The sequence below is a fragment of the Triticum dicoccoides genome, chromosome 1B (genome assembly GCF_002162155.2).
Source record: "Triticum dicoccoides isolate Atlit2015 ecotype Zavitan chromosome 1B, WEW_v2.0, whole genome shotgun sequence".
NCBI classification, from domain to species: Eukaryota; Viridiplantae; Streptophyta; class Magnoliopsida; order Poales; family Poaceae; genus Triticum; species Triticum dicoccoides.
Genome location: NC_041381.1, coordinates 200,917,610 through 200,926,940, shown reverse-complemented (window position 1 = coordinate 200,926,940; position 9,331 = coordinate 200,917,610).

Sequence of the window (9,331 nt, the reverse complement as noted above, 5' to 3'; positions counted from 1 at the left end):
GACCCGGGCTCGGGCGGGCCGGCGGCGGTGGGCGGCCGCGGCGGCACGTGGCGCGCCCTGAGTGGCTGGAGCGCGGCAGCGAACGCGTCCGCCTCCGCCCGGACGTGTCCGGCGGTAGAGAGGGAGCGGGCTAGAGTTTGATCTGCGAAATTTTCGGGGGGAGCACCTATTTATAGGTAGAGGGAGCTAGGAGGCTCCAAATGGAGTGCGGTTTTCGCCCACACGATCGTGATCCGACGACGGAGAGCATGGAAGTGACTTAGATGGGTTTTTGGGATGTTTTGAAAGGGTGTTGGGCTGCAACACACAAGAGGCCTTCGCGGTTACCCGGTTAACCGTTGGAGTATCAAACGGCCTCCAAATGGCACGAAACTTGACAGGTGGTCTACCGGTGGTGTACCAAGGCCACTTGGCAAGCCTCGGTCCATTCCGAGAATGTTTAACACCCGCTCACAAAAAGAGACAAGAGGTGTGCGCCAGTGCACGTGGGAGTGTCAGATTGCAAAACGGACAACGGGAAAAATGCTCGGATGCATGAGACGAACACGTATGTGAATGATATGCACATGATGACATGATATGAGATGCATGACATGAACAAAATGCAAAACGAAAAACAAAACCCAACCATGGACGGAATATCATAGCACATAGCCAAAAATGGCAAGAGTTGGAGTTACAAATATGGAAAGTTACATCCGGGGCGTTACAGATGGCTGCCTAGTACGACGTACTGTAGCCATGCATTCTCCGGGATTCGGGGGTGGCAGGGTTCACTGTAGCCACGCCCCGTACCATCACCGTCATGGGTGATGGTCTTTGGAGGCGGCGTTCGGCCACTTGCTTCTGGGAGGCGGCCCTTCATGGGCTGCCTTCGGGAAGTCGGTCCTTCATGGGCCAGCTTCTTGGAGTCAGCCTGATCGTGGTGTCCTCCAAGGGTTGTTTCTTGGCCGGGCCGCCTTCGGCCAGCCGGCCTACTTGGCAGCCGGCCGAAGGAAGGCGGCCCCGTGTCTTGGGTGCTTCAAGGTCCGATCGGCCCGTTGTTTTTTCTGAGGGCCAAAGGGAGCCAGTTAGGCTACCCGTGGTCATTTACTCCGACAGTAGTCCCCGAAGCTGGTTGGGCTTCGCGGCTGAAGAGGAAATCGTGAAGCTCGGCCAGCTTCCTATCCCGAGGAGCCGGCTGCCAGGAGCCGGCCTTCCTTGCGTGCCTTCTCGGCGAAGCCTTCTCAAATTCGAAGGCGGGAACCAGCGGGCACGCCAGCCGAGCGGCGGGCTGACCGCCCGCCCTCTGCACGCCACGTGGCCCCTTTTGGCTAGCAGGGCCTGCCAGCCCACGCGCGTGACGGAACGCCGTCGCAGGCCAGGGTCCGCCACTCCTGCGCCTCGGCCCGTGCGCGGATCTTTTGTGGCCCGAACCGACCACATGTCTTCCGCGGCGGTTCCCACTCGCCATCAAGGCGCGATAATTGCGGTGCGTGGGGGAGTGGGCGCAGTTAATCCCACGCCACCCCCACCCCCCCGTGCGCCTCACCTCCTCGGCTTCGCCGCACGAGGCTATAAGTAGGGGCAGGGAGGGGGAGCAACAGTAGTTCGCACGCTCGCCCTCACCCCGCCCCCTTCTTCTTCTGCTTTGCCGCGGCTGCTCCTCGTCGTGCCTCTGCTTCGCCATCCATCCTTCCTACCAGCGTGCCGCAGGATTGCTGCCTCTGCGTCAGGCGCTTCTCGTCGTCGCGCTCACCGCCATGGCCCCGACGTCGAGCTCTTGGGATGGCTCCACCATCCACGACGACCACATCGAGTTTCTCCGCAAGACGAGGCGGCTACCAAGCGAGGATCTTGTGCAGGTCCGCCTCGCGCTAGCGAGGGAGATTTTGCCGGCGTCGGAGGAAGGCGAGCGAGTGATCTTCTACTCGCACTGCATGCGCGGCGTCGGCCTCCCCGCCAGTGGCTTCTTCTGCGCCTTTATAGACTTGTACCAACTCCAGCCACACCACCTCACCCCCAACACGGTGGTGCTGCTGTCGGTCTTCGTTTCTTTGTGCGAAGGCTTCCTCGGTGTCCTCCCTACCATCGAGCTCTGGGGGAAGTTCTTTCAATCCAAGCTCGGCACGGTCACGGCCGGCGTGCCGGCTCCGTGCGGCGCCTTCATCGCCATGAGGAGGTCCACCGTCGACAACCCTTTCCCTTTAATCGCGTTGATCCAGTCGGTGAAGCTCTGGCAACGGTCTTACTTCTATGTAAAGAATGTTGCCTCGAACGGCGACTACGTCAACTTGCCGGCTTACGTAGCCGGCCCGCCGGCTGGGAGGCCGGCTTCGTGGTCCTATCGGGCCAGATCACTGATGTCGGCTGGAGCCGGAGCCGTTGCCCGACTTCGGGTGCTCATCCAGTTGGACCGCCTTACCGGGCCCGACTTGATCGCCGCCTTCGTCGAGCGCCGGGTCCTTCCGCTCCAAGGCCAGCCTCATCTGATCTGTCAGATGGGCGGCCGCTTCGACCCAAGTCGGCTCAGCACCAGGGAGATGCCCCACAACGAGGTGTCTTATATGGTGAACTACATCGCCAACTGCAAGCTCACGCCGGATTGGCAGTATGGCATGGTGCCATTCTCTCGCGCCAATCCACCACCAATGGTAAGTGTTCTTTCTTTATTTGTCGCTGAATCCTTTTCCAGGCCGACTTTTGACCAGTCGGTCTGTTCTTAATCAGAACCCCCTTCTTCACCCTCCGGTCGGGACCACGGGGCCGGAGCGCGAGTTCGCCCCCGACCGCACGGCGGACGAACCTGATGATGCCGACTTGGGAGCGGCCGCCCTGGACGAGGACGCCGGGGGGGCGGCGGCGAGGTAGGAGGCTCCGGACTCACCGCCGGCTTCGAGGACTGGCCCGATGATGACGAAGCCGGCCCTGCTCCACGCCGCCAGCCGGTGTCCGACCCCCAAGGTGCCGACCCATCCGGCGGGCCGGCCGCACGAGGCGGCGTACTGAAGCGCCGAGCGGCACCGGCTCCCTTCGGTGGCCGACCGAAGAGGCCTAAGGTGCCCGCGGCGGCAACCAAACGGGACGAGGCGGCCGCGAAGGCGGCCCGCTTCCGCAAAGTGGTGAAGCACCCACAGGCGGTCTCGTCGTAAGTCCCGGTCTTTACACAACTTTCTTTCTTTTCTTCATTTGAAGTTCTTCTAAGTCTTGTCTCCCGTTTTGTCAACCAGAGCCCCTCTCACCCTTGAGCGAACTACCGCCGCCTCCATAGTCGGCGGAGCGGGAGGGTCTATGGGCTCCTGCTGCGTGGATCCCCGCGCCGAGCTTCAGGCGGCGACGGAGCGGAACGCGCGGGAGGAGCGGGAGCCGGAGAAGAGAAGGGCAGCTGCCGCCGAGCCGGCCCTAGAGACGACGGCGGAGTCGGTCGAGGCGCAGGCCGACGCGGCGGCCAGGGCCCGGGTGGAGGTTGAGACCGCGGAGAAGACGGCGGAGGCTCTGCGAGGCCAGCCTCCGCAGCTCATCATCCCCCTCCGTTCCGCGCCCCCAGACGTCCCGCAGCCCCCGCCGGAGGAGATCAGCCGCGACCCGCAGATGGCGGAGAGGGAGGAGGGCGACGTGATCGTCCTGGAGGGAGGAGTGGTGCCGCCTCCGTCGGTCGGGACCGGCCAAGGCGGCCAGCCCGAGGTGCCACCTGAGCAGCCGACTACGCAGGCGGATCTTGTGGTCTTGTCGTCGGCTCGCTGGCGTGCGGCGAGGGCGGCTTCAGAGCCGGATCAGCAGAGGGCGGCCACCTCCAGCTCGTTGTCGCATGAGCTGGAGTCGGCCACCGCTAGGACACCTAGATGGACGCAAGGCGGTGGGACGGCCGCGCTGAACTTGGCGGCGCAGGACGTCCGCAGCCGGCTCCAGGCCCAGGCCACCACGCTGCAGCAATGTACCCGAGAGTTTCTCGTGACGCGGGCGGTCGTTCGGGTGAGCTCTTTTGTTCTTGACTTCTATTCGTGGGGGCGCGTCAGCGCACCCACTGGGTGTAGTCCCCGAGTTCCGAGCCGGCTGCTGAGCAGGCGGCTTGGAACTTCTTCGAAGACTCGTTTTGCTAACTTGCTTGCTTCTTCATCCTGTCTGCAGGATTACCACAACCTCCACGCCGCTCACCGTGAAGCCCGGCGGCAGGCTGGGGTTGAGATTGCGCCGGATGCCAACCAGTCGCTTGAGGAGCAGCTTCTAGTGATCGAGGCCCGCCTCCAGCCGGCCTACCGCATGCTCCACCGGCTTCAGCGTGCCGGGGCACAGGTGCTGGCTGCCCTCTGGCTCGGCGAGGTAATCCCTCGCACCCCCAGCCGTACTGCTCACTGGCTGGAGGTAGCCGTTGGCCGCCTTGAGGCCTGGAAGGCTTCAGCAGCTCGATCCGGCGCTCGGCGGGCGTTAGAGTTCGTCCGAGCTTGGTACCCTGGGCCGAACTTGGATCAGCTGCGCACCTGGAGGCAGGAGGCCGACGAGGAGCTGGAGGCGGTGCGGCCGGCTATCATCCGGCGTGCTTCAGCGATCGCCGACTTCACCGACACCAGCGCCTTTGCTCCTGAGGTGAACAAGGACGGCGTCGTGCAGCCGAATGACTGGTTCGGGCTGAACCCGGCCGACGGTGAGGACTCGGTGGAGGAGATTGACTTCAGCGACGAGGGCGAGGAGGAGGAGGAGGAGGAAGACGGCGAAGATGTCGAGCCGGATGTCGGAGCAGTCGGCCAGCCTTAGCCTGACCGTGCCTCCAGCAACGAGGCACACGCGAACGCTCCGCCTACCGTCGGCGATGACCAGGCCAAGACTCGCCAGCTGGCCACTCCTCCAGCCGACACCGCCGTCTCCACCGTTCTTCCTGAAGCTCCAAGCGCTCCCTTGGCTTGATTTATCTTTTACTTCCCTGCTAGTTACTCTTTGAAGAAAACTTGTTATTTTGCGCAATTCCACCCACTAGGGGTGTATTCAAACTTTGTTGAATGCCGGCCTTTTGAACGCTTTTGATGTAAATATTATTATGCATGTGTTTGGCTTCCATTCCAACTTGCTTTTTATCTTTCAGCTTTCTTCCTTTGCCGCCTTCCCCTTGGTTGCCGCCTTCCCAGCCGGACAGCTGCTCTGCAGTCTGTGGCCGGGTAAGGGATTCGGTCGTCTGGGAAGGCAAAGGCTCGAGCTTTCTTAGATTTGGGCAGAGTAGGAAAGGAAGCCGGCCAGCCGACTGCTTCGACAGTCGGTTGGCGAGGGGGGAAGCCGGCTTGTGTTATGTAAGTTCATTGGTCCTTAGCCATTTTTTCATGTGGGCATCCATTCCGCCTTTAGCTCTTGCTAGTCGGGCAGTTGATTCTTCAAGCTGTGACTCTCGCAAGAGAGGGCTTGGGTGCCGGCACATTACTTGTCTGACTGCAGGTAGAACTTGGACATAACTCAAGGCGGCAAGTCCCCGGGCCGACTTAGTCGAACACGATGCCGGACAGAGAAAGTAGATGCAGTAGGGTAATCATGGGGGTGATACCCGGCATACATTGGTAAAATAGGGCAGTCCCTGAGAACTCCTCGGGCCCCCGTTGTCTCATACTTAATACAAAAGATAGCGTGAAACATACTGCATTTCAACTGTAAAATCTTCGAAGAAGATTGGCGTTCCACGAGCGCTCCGACTCCTTGCCGAAGTCGTCTCTCTTGCGTGCCTTCGGCTTCTGTGCGTTGATTAGGTAATAGGAGTCGTTTCCCAGAGCCCGGCTGATGACGAAGGGGCCTTCCCAAGGAGCCGAGAGCTTGTGCTGGCCGGCTGTTCGCTGGATTAGCCGGAGCACAAGGTCTCCCTCTTGGAAGGTTCTTGGCTTCACTCTCCGACTGTGGTACCGGCGTAGTCCTTGCTGGTAGATGGCGGACCGACTGAGGGCTAATAGCCGGCTTTCTTCCAGCAAGTCAACGCCGTCTTCTCTTGCTTCCTTGGCCTCCGCTTCCGTGTACATGGTGACGTGAGGTGAGTTGAACTCGATGTCAGTTGGGATGACAGCCTTAGCACCATATACAAGGAGGAAGGGGGTGAAGCTGGTCGACTTGTTTGGAGTAGTGCGCAGACTCTAGAGGATGGCCGGCGGCTCGTCGAGCCAGCAGCCGGCCGAACGCTCCAGTGGCACGACCAGTCGGGGCTTGAGGCCGGAGAGGATGAGGCCGTTTGCTCGCTCGACTTGGTCGTTTGACTGCGGGTGGGCAACGGACGCTAAGTCCAGTCGGATGCCCTGTGTTGCGCAGAAATGTGCCAATGCTCCCTTGGCAAAATTTGTGCCGTTGTCGGTGATGATGCTGTGTGGTATGCCGTACCGGGTTGTAATGTCGACAATGAATGTCACGGCAGTCGGCCCATTTAATTTCTTGATCGGCTTTGCTTCAATCCACTTAGTAAATTTGTCTATGGCGACAAGCAGATGTGTCATGCCGCCGCGCGCCATCTTGAATGGTCCGACCATGTCTAGTCCCCAGACGGCAAAAGGCCAAGTGATGGGAATGGTCTTGAGTGCAGAAGCCGACAGGTGTTGCTTGGAGCCGAAGACTTGGCACCCTTTGCAGTGTTTGACTAGTTCCTTGGCATCCTCCAATGCAGTCGGCCGGAAGAATCCATGGCGGAAGGCCTTGGCGACGAGCGCCCTGGAGGCGGCATGGTGACCGCACTCGCCTTGGTGGATGTCTTCGAGGATTGCTATGCCCTTCTCTTGCTCGACACAGCGCTGGAAGACTCCGGTAGCACTGCGCCTAACTAGCTCTTGATTCATTACTGTGTAGGCTCCGGCTCGGTGTTGGACTTGTCTGGCCGAGATCTCGTCAGTCGGTAGTTCTCCGTTCACTAGAAACCGGAGGATGGGCTGAGCCCATGATGAAGCCGTGATTTCTTTGACTGCCAAGACGGCTACTGCAACCAGGGTGGGCGGGCTGGGTTGTGAGGAGTTGGAGTCGGCCTCCGCCTGCTATGCCACTGCAGTCCCCGGGCCGAGTTCGGCTACGGCAGTCCCCGGGCCGGGTTCGGCTATGGAAGTCCCCGAGCCGGCTGCCAAAGTCCCCGGGCCGCCTGCCTGGTCCCCGAAGTCGGATCCGACTGCGTCGGGGTCAGGCGGCACGAAGATGGAACTGGATTCCGGAGACGGCTTGACAGATGGCTTGAGGAGGCGTTGGAGGGCAACGCCGGTTGGTATAGCTTGTCGGGTGGAACCTATCCGTGCCAGGGCATCTTCTTGCTTATTATCGGCTCATGGCACGTGAAGGAACTCGCACCCCTCGAAATATCCGCTGAGCTGCTGGACAAGGAAGCGGTAGCTCGCCATGTTCGCGTCCTTGGCATCCCAGTCGCCAGATGATTGCTGAACCACTAAGTCCGAGTCGCCATAACACAGGATCCAGCGGATGCCGAGTTACTTGGCTAGCCGGAGCTTGTGTATGAGCGCCTCGTACTCGGCCACATTGTTGGAGGCGGCAAAGTGGATTTGCAATGTGTATCTGAGTTTGTCACCTTTGGGAGAGGTGAGGATGATGCCGGCTCCCAAGCCGGTGCGCATCTTGGACCCGTCAAAATGCATTCGCCAATGAGTGGAGTCCAGAGCCGGCGGCAGGTACTGGGTCTCGGCCTAGTCGATGAGGAAGTCGGCCAATGCTTGGGACTTGATGGCGGTGCGGGGCTGGTAGTAAATGGTATACGGAGCCAGCGCAATGGCCCATTTTGCCACTCGGCCGGATGCATCCCGGCTGCCTATGATCTCGGCAAGCGGGGCAGTGCATACGACCGTGATGGGATGCTCTTGAAAATAGGGCTTGAGTTTCTTGGAGGCGAAGTACACACCATAGCACATTTTCTGATAGTGCGGGTAGTTCTGCTTGGAGGTGGATAATACTTCGCTCAAATAATATACCGGCCTCTGGACTAGCTGAGCTCGGCCTTCTTCTGGGCGCTGAACCACAATGACTGTGCTGACCACCCGGCTGGTGGCGGCGATGTAGAGGAGCATGGGCTCCTTCTCAGTTGGGGCCGCCAAGATAGGCGGCGTGGACAGCATCTTCTTCAACTCGTGGAAAGCTTGATCCGCCTGGTCATTCTATTCAAAGTGAGCCGACTTCTTCATAAGTCGGTAGAGGGGGAGAGCCTTCTCTCCGAGCCGGCTCAAGAAGCGGTTCAAAGATGCCAGGCATCCGGTGAACTTTTGGACGTCTCGCAGCTTGGTAGGGACCTTCATTCTCTCTATGGCCTTGATCTTCACTGGGTTGCACTCGATGCCGCGTTCGGAGACCAGAAAGCCCAGAAGTTGGTCGGCTGGTACTCCGAACACACATTTCTCTGGGTTGAGCTTGATATGAAACCGGCGCAAGTTCTCAAAAGTTCCCTTGAGGTCTTCCAGTAGGGTGCCGCGTTTCTCCGTCTTCACCACGACGTCGTCTACATAGACGTGGGCATTTCTGCCGAGTTGCTTGAGGAGGCATTTCTGCATGCAACACTGAAAAGTGGCACCGGCATTTCTCAGGCCGAATGTCATAGTCAGGTAGCAGAAAGCTCCTAATGGGGTGATGAAGGCGGTCTTCAAGCGATCAGCCGGGTTCAACTTTATCTGGTGGTAGCCGGAATAGGCGCCCAAGAAACTCAACAGCTCGCATCCGGCTATGGAGTCTATCACTTGGTCAATTCTTGGCAGGGCGAACGGATCTTTGGGGCAGGCTTTGTTGAGGCTGGTGTAGTCTATGCACATGCGCCACTGCTTGTTCTTCTTCAGCACGAGGACCGGGTTGGCAAGCCATTCTGGAAAGAACACTTCCATAATGAAGCCGGTCGCCAGAAGCCGGGCTATCTCTTCTCCGACTACTCTTCTCTTCTCTTCTGACAGGCGGCGCAAGGGCTGCCTGACTGGCTTTGCGTCAGATTGGACGTGTAGCTTGTGCTCGGCGAAATCCGTCGGGACACCCGGCATGTCTTTGGGAGACCATGCAAAGACGTCCTGATTCTCATGGAAGAAATCGACGAGCTCGCCTTCCTATTTGCTGTCAAGGCCTGTAGCTATGACAGCGTGCCTCTCTGGGTGCTCCGGGTTCAGGGGTATCTTCTTTGTCTCCTTGGCAGGCTGGAAAGAACCTTGAGCTTCACATTCTTTGGGGTCAGGAGACAAAGCCGGGTGCTTGCCAGCCAAGGCCACAACTCGTTCCAGCATCTTCTTTTCTTCGGCAATTACGAGGGACTCGGCCAGCCGACTACTGGCTGTTGCACACTCAGAAGACTTCTTGTAGTCTCCGGCTATGATGATAATGCCCTTGGAACTCGGCATCTTCATCTTGAGGTAGGCATAGTGGGGCACAGCCA